The sequence below is a fragment of the Pistacia vera genome, unplaced genomic scaffold, assembly GCF_008641045.1.
Source record: "Pistacia vera cultivar Batoury unplaced genomic scaffold, PisVer_v2 Contig427, whole genome shotgun sequence".
Lineage (NCBI taxonomy): Eukaryota > Viridiplantae > Streptophyta > Magnoliopsida > Sapindales > Anacardiaceae > Pistacia > Pistacia vera.
Genome location: NW_022196254.1, coordinates 317,522 through 333,247, shown reverse-complemented (window position 1 = coordinate 333,247; position 15,726 = coordinate 317,522). Strand labels below are relative to the sequence as shown.

Here is a 15,726-nt window from a genome sequence, read left to right as displayed (position 1 = left end):
TTCCATATCATCCTGCAAAATGAAGTCAAAATAACAACAGTCCATAGCAGATAATATACACTACCATGTCGAATGCCAGACTCGACACTTGTTGGTAGAAATATGAAGGCAGTATAGTCAACATTAATACATGACAAGAAATGTAGCATACAACTCAGTAGGATTTAGATGCCATGTCCATATAACTAAGAGAAATGAAAGAAGACTCCCTGAATATCATAAAAATCCTATTCAATAGTCTGCTACTACATGCTGCTGAACTATGAAAAGAAAAGATTAAATTGGCCAAATCGGCCGTATCACATTCGGCCAATTGGGCAGAGTGCCCTGGCCAAATCCCCCCTAATCGGCCGGAATTCGATTCTTCTTCTTAGTGACCTGCAATTTCTAGCCGATAAGGGGATATTCGGACCAGCCGACACCCCCATCGGCCAGAAATTGCAGATCAGATTCCGTTTTCCACAACGCCTAAACCACCAATTTTCCACCATATCCAACAACAAATCAACAGGTTCTCCCATCTTGAACACAACACTAACACTAATCGAAACCAAAAATCATTATCAAAACTCCAAACAAACCCTAACTTTCTCAAAACTTAAACCCAATCAAACAACACCATAAACACAATCAAATCAGTCCAAAGAAAATCTTTAAATCACAACTGTAACACCCTTAACTAATTCTCTTAAAAAAGAAATAACATACCTTATCAAGTCGGGATGTCGAATTCGATAGTCGGAATACGATTGGGAGAGTTTCTTTACTTAAACCGAGGCCAATTTCTGGTTCTTCATATATAATCCGACGCAAAACGGTTTGAAAAGGGGGGTGGGTTTTAGAATTGATGGAACAAAGGGAGGCTTGAATTAGGTTCGAGGAAGAAGATGAATAGTGCAAAGGAGTTAAATATATATATGGGGGTAATTTCGTCCATCCAGTTGTGTAAATTGGATTTACGTTATAATTGATTATTTTCATAGACTTCTGCCACTTTCAATCTCCACCCATAAAGGTGTCATATTGCTATAATATAATTTCTCTCGTTATAAATTTTGGGACATTTGAAATTCACAAGGTCTTGCCTTCTAGGCCCGATGATTAATTAAATACGTGTAAACTCGTTCAGATGCCTTAATCTATAGAAAAAATAAATAAATAAAAATAAACGATCTTGCTCTATGCCCGTTTTCTAAATATAAATATCATTTTATATATATCACTAATTTAATAAAAAAAATAGATCAAGACTCAATTGAATGAAAGTATAGAGTCCCACCTTTCTTTTTCTTTTAAAAAAGGTTTCTTATTGTCAAAAGTAATCCCTCAAAGGAAAATTTGAAAGTGTTTATTTCATAAAAAAAAAAAAAATCCATTTGAGTCACAAAATGAACTTTTTATATTAAGGAAAAGATTTATCCATAAAATGGATCTTTTCAACATTGCCAAAACCTGTCTTCAACAATATCATATTATAGAAATGTACATCTTTTTCGTGTCAATTACTATGAGAATATTATGTTGTTTAAAGGATTAACTTTATTTGGGTAAGCATGATTAGGAAGTTGAGCATATGATAATGTTATTGGTGGCCACTAAAGTAAGTCATGATTGTCCATTAATTAACTAATTTCTCATCATGTAATTGCACTTAGTGGATATCTGCTTTTATGTCCAATCATTCCTCTTTTTTCCTTATTTGGATATGAGCGGAGAGTATGTTATTTTGATTCTACACATAAAGCTAGTCAAAAGGGAGTGCTTTCGGAAGAGCATCTCCAAGATATTATTTTTATGATTCAAACTCTCTATTATAAAAGGTATCTATAAAAAGGGGTTTAACAGATTCTATTCTTTAAAATAAATTAAAGAGTAATTTGACTCTCCTATCTAGAGAGTCAAATTTCATTATTTATTTAATTTAATAATAAATTACAAGTTTTAGATATTTTATTTATAATTCTCTTCTTATTAGATCTCTTTTTGAGAACTTAATAAAAAGAAAAATTAAAATTTAAAGAGCCCATTGGATTTGAATAAAAATTTGTTATTTATAATTAGAATTAATGAAGATGTTCTTTATTTATATGAAAAGTGATTTTTAAAATAGAAAGAATCATTGGAGATACTTAAGCGAAGAAGATCCTATTCCTAAAAAAATCTTGTCGACCAAACTAATTTACTAAAAACCACCACAAGTGACCATCAAGGACCCAATGATAAAAGAGTAAAAAAAGTTTCATGAGCTCCTGATTTCAAGTCTTCTTAGGTACTAATAAGGGTAGTCATTAAGGAACTTACCTAGTCGTTAACTTTAGAGTCCCGAGAGAATAATTGGGGTGCGCACAAACTGACAAAGATACCACGATCACCCTCCAAAAAAAAAAAAAAAACAAAAAACTAAACCTATAAAACAACGATATGCTTTCCAATGTTCTTAATGGATAGAAGACTGAAGATATGCCAGCAATTGTTTCTACTTAAGACTCCGCAATTCTACAAGCATCACAGTAATAAAACATTGTACCTAAAGAGCTGAATGGTGAGCTAATAAAATGAAGTATGGATATATCAAACCAAGGCTCTCCAACTGAATATAAAATTTTCTTCAACTAATAATTTAGAGAAGCTATATATTTGTTTCCCTTTGCACATAACATTTGCCTCAGGAAACTGAAAACTCTATTGCCAACTCTTTAAAAACACCAAATTGGTGAGAAATGCTACATGTTCGAAGTAACGAATAAAGGGTAAAGGATAAACTACATTTCTTTGTAACATCTAAATACTCTTTACTCATCTCTAGGTGTTGGACAGGATATGTTCATTCTCGTAAACAGCCCCAGGAAGAAGAAACTAAAGTTAGCGCATTCTCTATCAAATATTTAGGAAGGTGAACAGCTGAAGCAGAACGGGGTTAGAGCCCATCCTCTTAATTAATCTTGAAAGGTGTACTCTCAGGGGCATATCAAAAAGATCATCTCACATACAATGATTTTCGTATTCGAGAAGGATCTAAATACTCCCTGCGCTTTACTCTGTTTGCATACTATAAGCAGTATCTTGAACACAAATTCCTGAAGTTGACGAAAGCAAAAGTACAATGCCAGCCTGCATCAGAAAATATGAGATCTGTTTGGCGTGAATGCGGTATAGGTACCAGGGCCATAAGTGTGGATTGTGGCCCGCCAGCTGCTGTAATCCACAGGGAACTCAATGAGTACATGTAACTGCCTCAAAAGGTGTAGTATAGGTGGCACCCACACAACCATTGCAGTAGTTTCACAGTGTGGGGGCTTGGGATCTCATCCGCATCTGACATATGAGTAGGTATCATTGGATATCCCTGCAAAAAAAAGCAACCATTTATAGCCTACGCTGCTCTGCTCATGAACAAATGGGTCTTCTATGACCCCCAAGGTGCAGTTCGACCAGGATATACACCATGGACAATCTTCTTCTCAGCAAACGCAAAACGCGCTTGGTTTGATGAGAAGTAGAGAGGTTTGGAATGCTGTAAAAGTGGTGTTGGATTCAAGGATCACAAATTTTGTAACAAAGGGATCCAGCTCACGCCACCTGATCTCAAGGATGTGCTAGCTCATTGTTGAAAATGATACCATCAAAGACACGGCGGGGTTGTGACCGTATGGACCAACCATGGAGTTTGCAAAGATGTTCCATTGAGACATTTTCTGCATAAAAGTGAGGTAGGCGTCTGAAGGGGGGAGGGGGTGTCCAAAGTGGACGGAAAAAATAGGATATTTTCTCACCATGGGTGTAAATTGCAATCATGCAAATTGTTACAAGGTCAGGAGATAAATAATAGAAGCTTTGGTGGGTATCTTTTGGTGTAGCTGAGGCGATAGAACGCGCCATGGTTTCGTAGAATGATGAAAAAGGAAGGCTACTAGCATTTTTTTCCCAATTTAATCATCAGAAATATCGTGACGCTAATGATCTTGATCACCTGCAGAAAAAAAAAAAAAAAAAAAAAATTATTAAAATTACTAAACTGATGAATGTACATAATATAATGTTCTCAAAACAAAGCCATGAAAGCACAATTAGTAACAGGAGTGATATAATGTATTACAGCCTTGCATTAGAAAATATGATCAGGGAAAAACAAGAATAATCCCAGTCCAGTATTCTTGGTGAAACTATGCAAAATGAGCCCTCAGGTCTACTAATGTGAGCAGTCTTGACATAGTATGGAGTAAGAATTAACTCTTGGTATCAGTCACCTAGAGAAACTTTGTTTAAGGGTCAGCCTGATGCATCCTTGCCACTGGGCTTGCATACGGAAAAATTATCCAGCCAATTTTTTTTGCCAAACTTAAAACTAAGTGCAATTTTTCATAAACAAGAAAATCAATTATCACTTCCGGTAATTCTTTCAATATGCTAGTCACAACAACATCACAATAACCATTCCAGAAAATTGCTCTGCACAAGCATTTTGAATTCAGATATTTATATAAAAGGTCTCATACATTCCACAATAAATTCAGTACTATGAAATTGTACTTACGGAAGAAATTCTTGGTGCATTAAACAGGAGGACAGCAATTGAACCAAGATTATAGTTAAAATTTTCTGACAGAACACAACTACATATAACTATATATTTTCATATTTTTGAGAGCTCATTTGCTTAAAAGGTGTTGAGCCCATTTTCTAAAACATCAAATTTCTAATTTATCCTCATTTTAAGTTAAATTAGTATCATCATTGGCAATACCAAGGATCATGAAGTAGGCTACATAACCAAGTCAATGTGCTATAAAAAGCAAATAGTTTTGCTTACCAAAGCTAAATCATGTTCCAGAAAATTAGCAAGACAGTTGATGTGTAGAAATGCATGAAATAACAACTTATGTCTTTGATTACAGATTGTCATTGCTCTTGTTACCCAGTTTTAAACATGAGAACATTGAATTCAACCAAGCCAAATTGATACAATTGCCACTCAAACCTGCTTATCAATCTTGGAAATGAATTTATAGGGATGCATAACACAATCTTAAATTGCAATAAACACAGTTACAAAGATAATCCATCATTAAGACAAGAAATGAAACTTTGTACTTGGATTGGAATTAGATTTCACCGTAAAAACATCACCTAGAATGAACTAACAAACCCGGATTTAACTAAGCGACTTTAATGATATCCTGATTCCAGATTAATTCCAATAGAATAGGATATATATATAGCTTTCTAACAGAAACAAAGCACTATATATAGCCAAATAAACCAGAATTCATATCTTTAATTTTCAATATCACATGAACAAGGGTCCGGCAACCTCCAAATTCAAAAATCAATTATACAACCGCTCTAAGCGATTTAAAATGCAATAAACTTAAGAGAAACGGAACTAAAACCCTAAAAATAAATCAATGAGCAAGAATGTATTAACTGAAACATGATAAACATGGTTCAGATTCAGCGTACCTGAGGAGATTCATTAAACTTTTTGAAAAATGTATGTACTTAAAAAACGATAAAAAAGAATACAAAATGATGATGAGACTGCCTTTTCAGTGGGACAGAGAACTTAAAAGCATTCCCGCCAGATTATATTAATAAAAATACGATTCAGTCCCTTCGCCATTTTTAATTGCAGTATGTTTTTCCTATACTAGTACCAGAGGACAGAGAAGCACTCCTGAAGAGAAATGATCGTCTATGGCCGATAGTAATCTATTTTAAGGTTGTCCTATAAAAAACGGACACATGTACAAAAGCGAGGAATAACCGTAATGACTGGTTACGTGGCGGATGATTCATGAAGTGGTATGTATGGGATTTCCGAGAGATGAACGTTACGCTGGCGGGCCGTTTATGAGTGGGAGGCGACGTGGCGTGCAGATATAAAATTCTACAGGGGTATGATTTTGAATTGTATGTAGAAATGACAGTTTTACCCTTCTTGGGGCGTGGTATGGTCGCGGCGCCGTACTGGTTAACCGGGATTCATAACTAAGACTATCTCGTCGACAGTCGACTCCATTAAACCAACAATAAGGCACAACGCAATTCATCACACAGAGTATATCTTCACCTCTAACAATCAAATTGTATACAAAACTAACACTGTAAATCTGCATACCTGATAATATGAAGATGAAAACTTTGTTCACCGAATCGTCTTCTTGAACTACTTGAAAATAATCTTTCAATTCTATCTCGATTCTGTATTTATGTTTATTGGATTCTACTTCGACAAATAATGTTTATGGGATTCTACGTCAAATAATCTTCTACTTCAAAATAATCGTCTTCTACGTCACAATTAATGTTTTTCTTTATTTAGTACTTGACAGATGGATATTCAATTTACCGACCATTTATATAACAAAGTTACTTATAATTGGTTTTTTTTTTTTTAAATATTTATTAAGGATACGGTTACTGGCCTGCAACTCACATTATAATTTTAAAATTCTTGCACTAATTGATAATTGTTAAACAAATCCCATTAATTTCGAAAACAACTCTTGTATTTTATGTATGAGTAATACTACAGCAACCGAAGATTGTACACCGAATCTGTGCACCGAATGACGTGACAAAATCCTGACCGTTGATTAATATCAATTGATAATAAATCAACGGTCAGGATTTTACCACGTCATTCGGTGCACAGATTTGGTGCACAACCTTCGATGATTCTATCATTTTCGTTTATATATTTACCCCTCTTCTCATACCTTTCTCAACCTTTATTTTCATATATCCAATCTAGAATTATACTTAGTTCATGATGCCATATTTTGACATTAAATGACATATAACGTACAACTATCAAACCATTAGTAATAAGATTCAAAAATTAAATATCGTTCAATTTTGCCTTATTTGGTTCTACCCATAATTTTGTTTTTTCAATTCAAAGTTCAAACATTACATATTCTTAATTCTCATAAAAGTTTAACATATTAGAGAAAAGAATTCGGGTTTCTTGCCATTGTTGTAGAATGAATGAATTGACCATCTTTGCGGGACCAACTTCAATTGTCAAAACATTAACGTAAAGTAAAAAATAAAATAAAATTAATGGTCATATTCATCTCTTGACTTTGCTTTTCAATATTAAATGCACATGCTTCGATCATAGGCAACCAAACTTCACGTCTTCACTCCCACTACGTATATAAAAAACCCACGGATAAAAGTTTGAGGCCAATAAATTTAATACTTAGATATTTAAGAAGAAACCCTTGCCATTGCTAAGTTTAATGCTTTGTTCTTTTGTTTATGAGTAATGCTGCAGTCACCGATAGTAATACATCGAATTTGTACACAGAATGACATGATAAAATTATGACTATTGATTAATATTAAGTTAAAATTAATTAACGATCAGAATTTTATCACGTCATTCGGTGTACAAATTCGGTATACTACCGTCAGTAACTCTATTATTTTCCTTTGTTTATTTATAATTTACTCATTGTGTTTAGGGGTTATGTTTGAATCCCATTTCATTTTTTCTTTTGTCTTTTTTTATTGTAATATTATCATTAATTTTGTTAGGCAAATGATTTAAAGCTCTTGTATAATTTATTGTTATCTCCATTACTAGTTATATTACATTTATGTTTTAAAATATCTCTTTAAATCTTACTTAATATATATATATATATAAATACTCTCTTCACAAAGGCATATTTAAGATTTAAATGGGAGGAATATAAATTAAAATTGTAAGGAAAATAAATTATTAGAAAAGTTCAAATAATATTTAATTAAACCTTAAAATTGCTCATATATATATATATATATATATATATATTTTTTTTTTTAAAAAAAAAGAATCTTAATGTTTGTGTTGTATGTGGCTTTTCCGTCAAGCTTGGGCCAACGCGAGGATATAGCTTGATCCAGAATGAGCTCAGCAATAATGATTAATCGACCCAGCATAAGTTCGTCGAGCCATAGCTCGATCCAGTATAAGCTAGTCACGGACAGTTCAAGGAATCATTCAATCAACCTCTAGATTATTTCAGATCCCAGATATTACGGGAATGACTCAATCAATAGCGATCACTGCACAATCATAGTACCAAATCGCGAGGTTATCGAAATTACGATTCAGATCAATTGTAATCCCCTAAATTTCGCTTTTTTCTCTGTACAAATCTTATATAAAACCCCATTTGAAAGATGAGGAAGGGGGATTTTTTGATATAAGAATTGCATTGTAAGCTCTTACCAAAAATACAAAAAACTCAGTGGACATAGGTTGTTAACCTCGTCGAACCACTCTAAAAATCTCTTTGTTTTTAATTCATTTTGTTAATATTTATTGCCGATTTTCACTAATCACGCATACATCAGTTCCAATCCTGGCAATGTCGATCAGATCATGCTGGTTGGTGCATAATTTTGTATCAACATTTTGGCGCTAGAAAGAGGGCCTCCGCTAGAACTGGTAAAACGGGTGGGTGGGCCGGGTACGGTCCGAGTCAAACGGGTACGGGTCAGACGAGTATGGGTCAAACGGGTACAGGTCCTTATACGGGTCGAGATATACGGGTCCAAAATATTGGACCTGTGCCCTACCCTATACGGGTACGGGTGGACCCGCAGGTGGACTTGTTTTTTCTCTCTCTAGATTTTAGTTTTTATTTCACCCCTAATAGTTTTCAATTATGACAGTTACACCCCAAAAATTCCTGCAGTTTTAATTTTGTACATTTACACCCCCTAAATCAACTACTCTAAATTCAATTCAATTTAGAATATAAACAAATAGGAATCAAAATAAACAAATAACACATAAACAAACAAACAATAACATATAATACAAAACTACAAATACCAACCAAAATAAACAAATACAAAATCACTAATACACAATTACACATAACATAAACAAACAAAATAAGTCAATAAACTATAAATACCAACTAAAATAAACAAATACATAATCCAATATTCAACAAAAAAACATTCTTAGGACAGCAAATGTTCATCCAATCATCCTACAGTGGGCGTGATAGAGTCTCTTGATTCCACAGTCTCGAGATTAGTTAATGGCACATCAAGATCATCATTCACCTCATCATCTACAAAACAATGATCAACTACAAATATTAATAAATGTAAATAATAAAATATATGAAATATTATGTTAACATGTTACCTTCAAACTTATATCTATATAGCTATGTTTGAGTGCATATCAAAGATTCTGCATTTTTTGGTCGAAGTGAGCTTCGATATTTGTTGAGCACTTTACTGCCAATACTAAAAGCAGACTCTGAGGCTACGGATGTTATTGGAATTGAGAATACTACTTTTTGTTTCCTGATTTCCATAAATAAAAACTAAGCTTTGAATTAAGAAACAGAAACCAAAACACACTTTTAGACAACAAAAAACAGATTCTGTATGTGTTTCCAACTTTGCTATGAAAAAGCAAAAGCTCCCCCACCACCACCACCACCCATTTTTACTTGGACTTAAATCTATCTCTCACCGCCCACTGCAATTCTTTTGATTCATCTTTTTCAAACTTCATTTTTGCCTATTGTTTGTGGGTTTCGTTTCCCATTATTTTAATCTTTGATGCCTTTTGGTGTCTTGTAAAGTTCTCTACTTTTTCTAAACATATATGATATACCAATGCCCTAACTTTTAATTAATTAATCTCTTCTTATCATTATTATTACTCTTAAAAGAATCTTAACCAAAAGATGATTGATGTAAAGATTTGACTATAATACTATCAAAACTTTATATCCTCCAAATGTATATAAGCTGTACTAAGGCATACATAGCATGACTGTTTTTTTTTCCATTCATTGAATAAAAAAGAAGAGAAAAAGAAAGATGGCGAAATAATTTAATTTAATGGCATCAATATCACAAACTATACCTTCAAATCAATCTAATCATAAAAGCAATGCACATCTTCAACCTCCTATGGTATAATGTCTCATCCCGGCAGTGTAGTTTAAACTTATAGGCATTTTAATAAGAATGCATCAGTCAACTTCTACCTTGAAAAACAACTTTTTGGCACATATTCTTCATATGCTCAAAAGAAATTCATATCACAATAAACCATTAAACCTGACGACTACACTGGAAATTTAAAAGTTCAAGAATTCTCATTTGCGGACGTCTCCAATACTTATTTAATCCAAACTCAACTCTCAACAGAAAGAGTTAACAGAAACTGCAAAATTTTTAGTTCACTTTAAACATGTAAAGGTTCAAAATTATATCTCACAAACGTTCAAATTCATACTTGTAAGATTCAATATTTGAGAATGGTAAATGTCACAATTTCAACTAACATAATCAATTCATAATCCCAATCACAACACTTAAAATAACATCAGCTCAGCACGATCACTAATTCCAGTAAACAAAAGCGGAACTTAGCTTATGTATATAAACTACCTGGAGTCTTGGAGCTTAGCGGTGGATTTCTTCTCGACGCCGAGGACAACGATATCGGTTCCACGTACTCCAACTGCGGCGTTCCCCTCACGGACGACTTCCAGAGCGTATTCCACCTGGAAAAGAAAACACAAAATCTGTCAAAAAAACAAAAACAAACACACAGAATTAGGGTTTAGGGATTCATTACCAGCCGACGAGTGACGAACTGACTATTAATCGAAGATGGAGACACCGAGACAAGGAGTTAAACTTCAAATGAAGAAGAATGATGAGAGATTGAGATGCGGCCGCGATAAAGTTACTGAGAATCTGAGAGTGAGAGATCAGAGATGAGATGAGAGTGAGAGAGTGAGAGGCGTGACTGCTGCGTGAACGGCTGAATGCGTGAAAAAATTAGGGATTCAAAATTCATTACTGCAAATACGGGTGCCCACGGGTGCCCGCGAGTTCACCCGTATAAACCATGTGTATTTGGCCTGGGTACGGGTACGGGTCTCAAAAAAAGGGGTTTAATAAATTAGACCCGTACCCTATATTTTTTACCCGGGTATGGTCCAACCCGCGGTCCATACCCATTTTGCCAGGTCTAGCCTCCGCTAATATTTCAAAGATTCTAGCAAACATTCATCGTAATTACTTGTCCTAGGACCAAAATGGTGTTCATCAGATCAAGAACTACCACAGAAAATCACGAGAACGTGGAAATCACCCATTAGGAGGTGCAACAAGAGAATGCTGGAAATCGACCACCTATGTTGCTAGCTCAGCACGCTGCAAACAATCAGGGGGCAGGGGTGTCAAATCTCAAGAACAGCCTGCCAATGCAGATGATCAGGACAATGGCTGCACAGGCGGTGAAATAGAACATGGCTGAGCTGAGGATCCAACAAGCAATTGCCCAGAACCTTAACCAGCCACGCTTTGCCAAAGCCACCCAAACAAGTATGAATTCTGCAGGTGGACAATCCGCTTCGTCGCCGCCGAGGGGTGATCAACACCTCCAACCTCGCAGGTAACACTCCAAGCACGAGCATGAGTCTCGCGGGCAAACAAACCCCAAGAGGTGACCACAGAAGTAGCCGCTGAGGGAAAGCAAAGGCGACAGACACAACCGAGAATCTTGGTGGTATCCCCAACGTCAGCGTGCCGGTTTTAACCCACGCCCAAGATAAAATCGATTTTCAAAGGCTCGCGAAGCAAGCCCAGTGCGACGATCTACAATGACCGACATTCCAGTTATGACCGACGTCGCGAGCAACGTACTGAAGAGCACGATAGCACATACCAACCTAGCCATCATGACTCGACCTCACGCATCAATGCGCGCGCTGGAGGAGCTTCGTAAGCAACAAACTTGCGAAGTCATTTGCTCAGGGTACAACTTAACAGAGCCAACCAGGACAACCAAAGTGAAGACTTAGATCACATGCAAAAGATGTTTGACGATCTAAAAGCTTGCTAGAACAATCTAGCGGAGGAGATAGTTCTCCTTTTATGGAAGAAGTTCGTCAAGCCCTACTCCCACAAGGGTTCAAGGTACCAGAGAGCAAGTTTGACAGGACAGGGGACCCCAGGGATCACCGCGATAACTTTAATGACCTGATGGAGCTACACCAAATCAGTGATTTAGCGAAATGTCGGTGCTTCGCAGTCACATTAGTTAGAGATGCCAAGAGGTGGTACAAGCGACTTAAGGCGAACTCCATCAACTCCTGGCAATAATTCTCTGCACTATACCTAAAGTAGTTCCAGGCAAAGAGACAGTTCGTAATGTTGTTCAACTACTTGAGTAACATTCGCCAAGAGCGGGATGAATCACTAACCTCGTATTTAACGAGGTTCCAAAACAAGCAGGCAAAGGTCACTAATGCCCCCGAAGAATCCATTTAGACTCTGCTGATCGCAAGGATCAAACCTAACACGGAGTTGTGGAAAGAGATCCAGAGTGAAGATCATGTGAGCTTGGCCAAATTCTACCAGATGGCTGGGAAATACCAGCTAGTAGAGATTAGAGAGCTCGTTAGCGACACTAGCCAGAAGCTCGACGCGGGGGAACCTGGACCAAAGACAGGATCATCCCTCGGATAAACATAGGGGCCAAGATCGCAGCAACAGGGATTGTAACAGATTTCAAAAGAAACAGAGCGTAGATAATCGTGGAGATAGGAAACCATCCCCGCGGTATGTAGAGTACACCCTCCCTCACTCACTCAAGACATCGGCCACATCTATGAAGTATCTCGAGAGGCAAAGAGGATGCCTGCTCCAGAAAGGATGATGGGGGCATCAAGCAGAAGAGATCGACAAAAATATTGTCAGTACCACAGGGATGTCGGGCACAACATGAATGACTGTCAGCTCTGAAGGATGCCATTGAGGACCTGATAAGAAGAGGTTATTTGAAAGAATTCGTTAAGGCAGAACCAGCTCGAGAGAATCCTGGTGAGCAAAGTAACGAGGTACAGACCCCGGCTCAACAGGCTCTGCCAAACCCCAATGAGGTCTTTGTGAATATGATCTACGGAGGATCAGATATAGCAGGAAGCTCGAGACGAGCTCGCGAGCAATACGCTTGGGAGGGCAGAATAGACTCAGTTCCCCAAATAATGAGTTGCGAACAGAAGCTGCCTAAGCGGTCCAAATAGGAAAGCAAGATAGTGGGGTTCACAATCGACGAGTACGAAACATCCCCTTGTCATAACCATGATGCGATTGTAATTGCGGCAAGGATTGACAATGCAAGGGTATGGTCGACAACTGGAGCGCGACAAACATCATTTTCTTGGGAGCCTTCTAAGGAATGAAATTCATAGAAAGAAACTTGAGAGCGTGCCCTTCGCCATTCTGTGGGTTCACTAGGGACAACCTGGTTCCCAGAGGTACTATCGACCTTCTCGTAACTCTAGGGGCAAAGCCGAATGTCAGAACTGTGATGACCGAATTCCTGGTGGTGGACTGTCTGACCACGTATAACGTCATCCTTGGAAGGCCAATACTAGATGATTTAAGTGCAATCACATTGGTGCGTTGCCAAGTGATGAGATTTTTTACTTCTGCGAGAGTCGCGATGATCAGAAGCTGAACTAAGGAATCTTGAGAATGCTAAAATCGGGTTATAAATGCCGCATAGAAATGGCCACACTAAAAAATAATGATCATCGTAGAATCCAAGCCAAACCCTAGACTGCTAGAGGACACTATAGATCCTCGCATCCATAAAGAAGAGCCCGCGGTGGGACTAACCGAAGAGCTGCTAGAAATAAGTATTAGCGAGGAGGATCCAACTTGCGTGCTGAAGATCGGCAACAACTTGACCAGAGAGATGGTTGATAGTATGGTCGGGTTCCTGAAAAAGAACCTCGATGTATTCGCATGGGTGCATGTGGATATGGTTAGGATCAACCCCGAGGTGATGTGCCACAGGTTGAACCTCGACCCATAGGCTCGGCCCATAAGATAGAAAAAAAGGGTCATAGATGCAGAGCGCTCTCAAGCGCTCAAGGATGAAGTCGACAAACTCTTAGAAATCAACTTCATCAGGGAAGTCAAGTACCCAAACTAGCTCGCCAACCCAACCTAGTCAAGAAGTCGAATGGCAAATTGTGGACTTGTGTCAACTTTACGGATCTGAACAAAGTCTGTCCGAAAGGCAGCTTTCCACTACCACAGATCAACCAACTAGTAGATGCGACAACGAGAAACACACTACTTAGCTTTATGGACACGTACTAGGGATATAACCAGATCCTGATGTACCAGCCCGATAAAGAGCATACTTCATTTATTACTGACCATGGAATTTATTGTTATAAGATTATGTCATTTGGTCTCAAGAACGCAAGGGCGATCTACCAATGCTTGCTGAACAAGATGTTCGCCAACCAAATTGGCTATTCCATGGAAGTGTATATCAATGACATGCTCGTCAAATTAAAGGTCGTCGAAAGCCATATTGAGCACCTGGGGGAAATGTTTGATATCCTCAGGAAGTATCAAATGAAGCTCAATCCATTAAAATGTGCTTTCAGGGTGAGCTCCAGGAAATTCCTAGGCTTTCTCGTGAACCAACGGGGTATAGAAGCTAACCTGAAGAAGATTCAGGCCTTGCTCGACATGAAAAGCCCAATCGGTATGAAACAGGTACAGAGCTGACTGGACGTGTGGCCACGCTCAGCAAGTTTGTTTCTCAAGCCACAGACAAGTGTTTACCATTTTTTGAGACCTTGAAGGGAAATAAAGATTTCAACTGGACAGAAGAGTATGAAAGAGCCTTCCAGGAGCTGAAGAAACACATTGGAACGCCTCCCCTATTGTCAAAACCCATCCAGGGTGAGCAGCTACTACTGTACTTGTCGGTATCAAAGTTCGCTGTCAGTGCAGCGTTGGTACGTGAAGAGAAAGGAATACAATGACCAGTGTATTATGTGAGCAAGAGACTGCTCGACGCGGAGACAAGGTATCCGGAGATGGAGAAGCTCGCCTATGTCATCGTTGTTGCTGCCAGAAAGTTGAGACCCTATTTTCAGGCACACTTCATCCATGTGCTTACAAACTTCCCCTTGAAGAAGATATTGTAGAAGCCTGAGGCATTGAGTAGACTGATCCAGTAGACGATAGAGATAATTCAGCATGACATCAGGTATATCGACAGGACATAGATCAAAGGCTAGACCGTGGTGGATTTTATATCCGAGTTCTCCTATCAACCAGAGGCCGAGCCAAGCTCTCCAGAGGCAAATACCTTAGGAGAGATCGAGCAACAAAAACCAAATAGTGACGACTTATGGCTATAGACTTTGTACGTAGATGGCTCCTCGAATGAAAAGGGAGCAAGAGCAGGCCTATTGCTCGAAAGCCCAGAGGGAGACCCAATCAAAGCTGTAGCAAAGTTCGGGTTCAATGTCTCTAATAACGAAGCTTAGTATGAGGCATTGCTCGTAGGTATCCATCTCGCCAGGGAAATGGGGGCAAAGTCCATCAAGATCTACAACGACTCAACTCGTGGTCCATCAAGTTACTGGGGAATACCAGGTAAAGAAAGATAGGATGACATCCTACCTTTAGCAAGTAGAGATCGAGCTCGGATAGTTTAAATCCTTTTTCATTCACCAGATCCCAAGAGAAAAAAACTCGCAAGCAGACGCATTAGCTCGCTTGGCCTCAGCAATGAACAATGAGAAGGTCGATTTGATTCCAGTTAAATTCCTCCCAAAACCAAGCATCCCTGCTCTACAAGGCTTAGTGTTGACCATAAGTCAAAGGTACAATTAGATGAATGCAATCACTGCTTACTTGAAGAAC

The 15,726-nt window shown here is 37.8% G+C and overlaps 1 pseudogene; it reads right to left on the bottom strand.

Annotated features, from left to right (window-relative positions):
- Nucleotides 1-2,824: 2,824 nt before the first annotated feature.
- The window catches only part of LOC116143185, a 31,109-nt pseudogene continuing 18,207 nt past the window's right edge, over nucleotides 2,825-15,726 (bottom strand).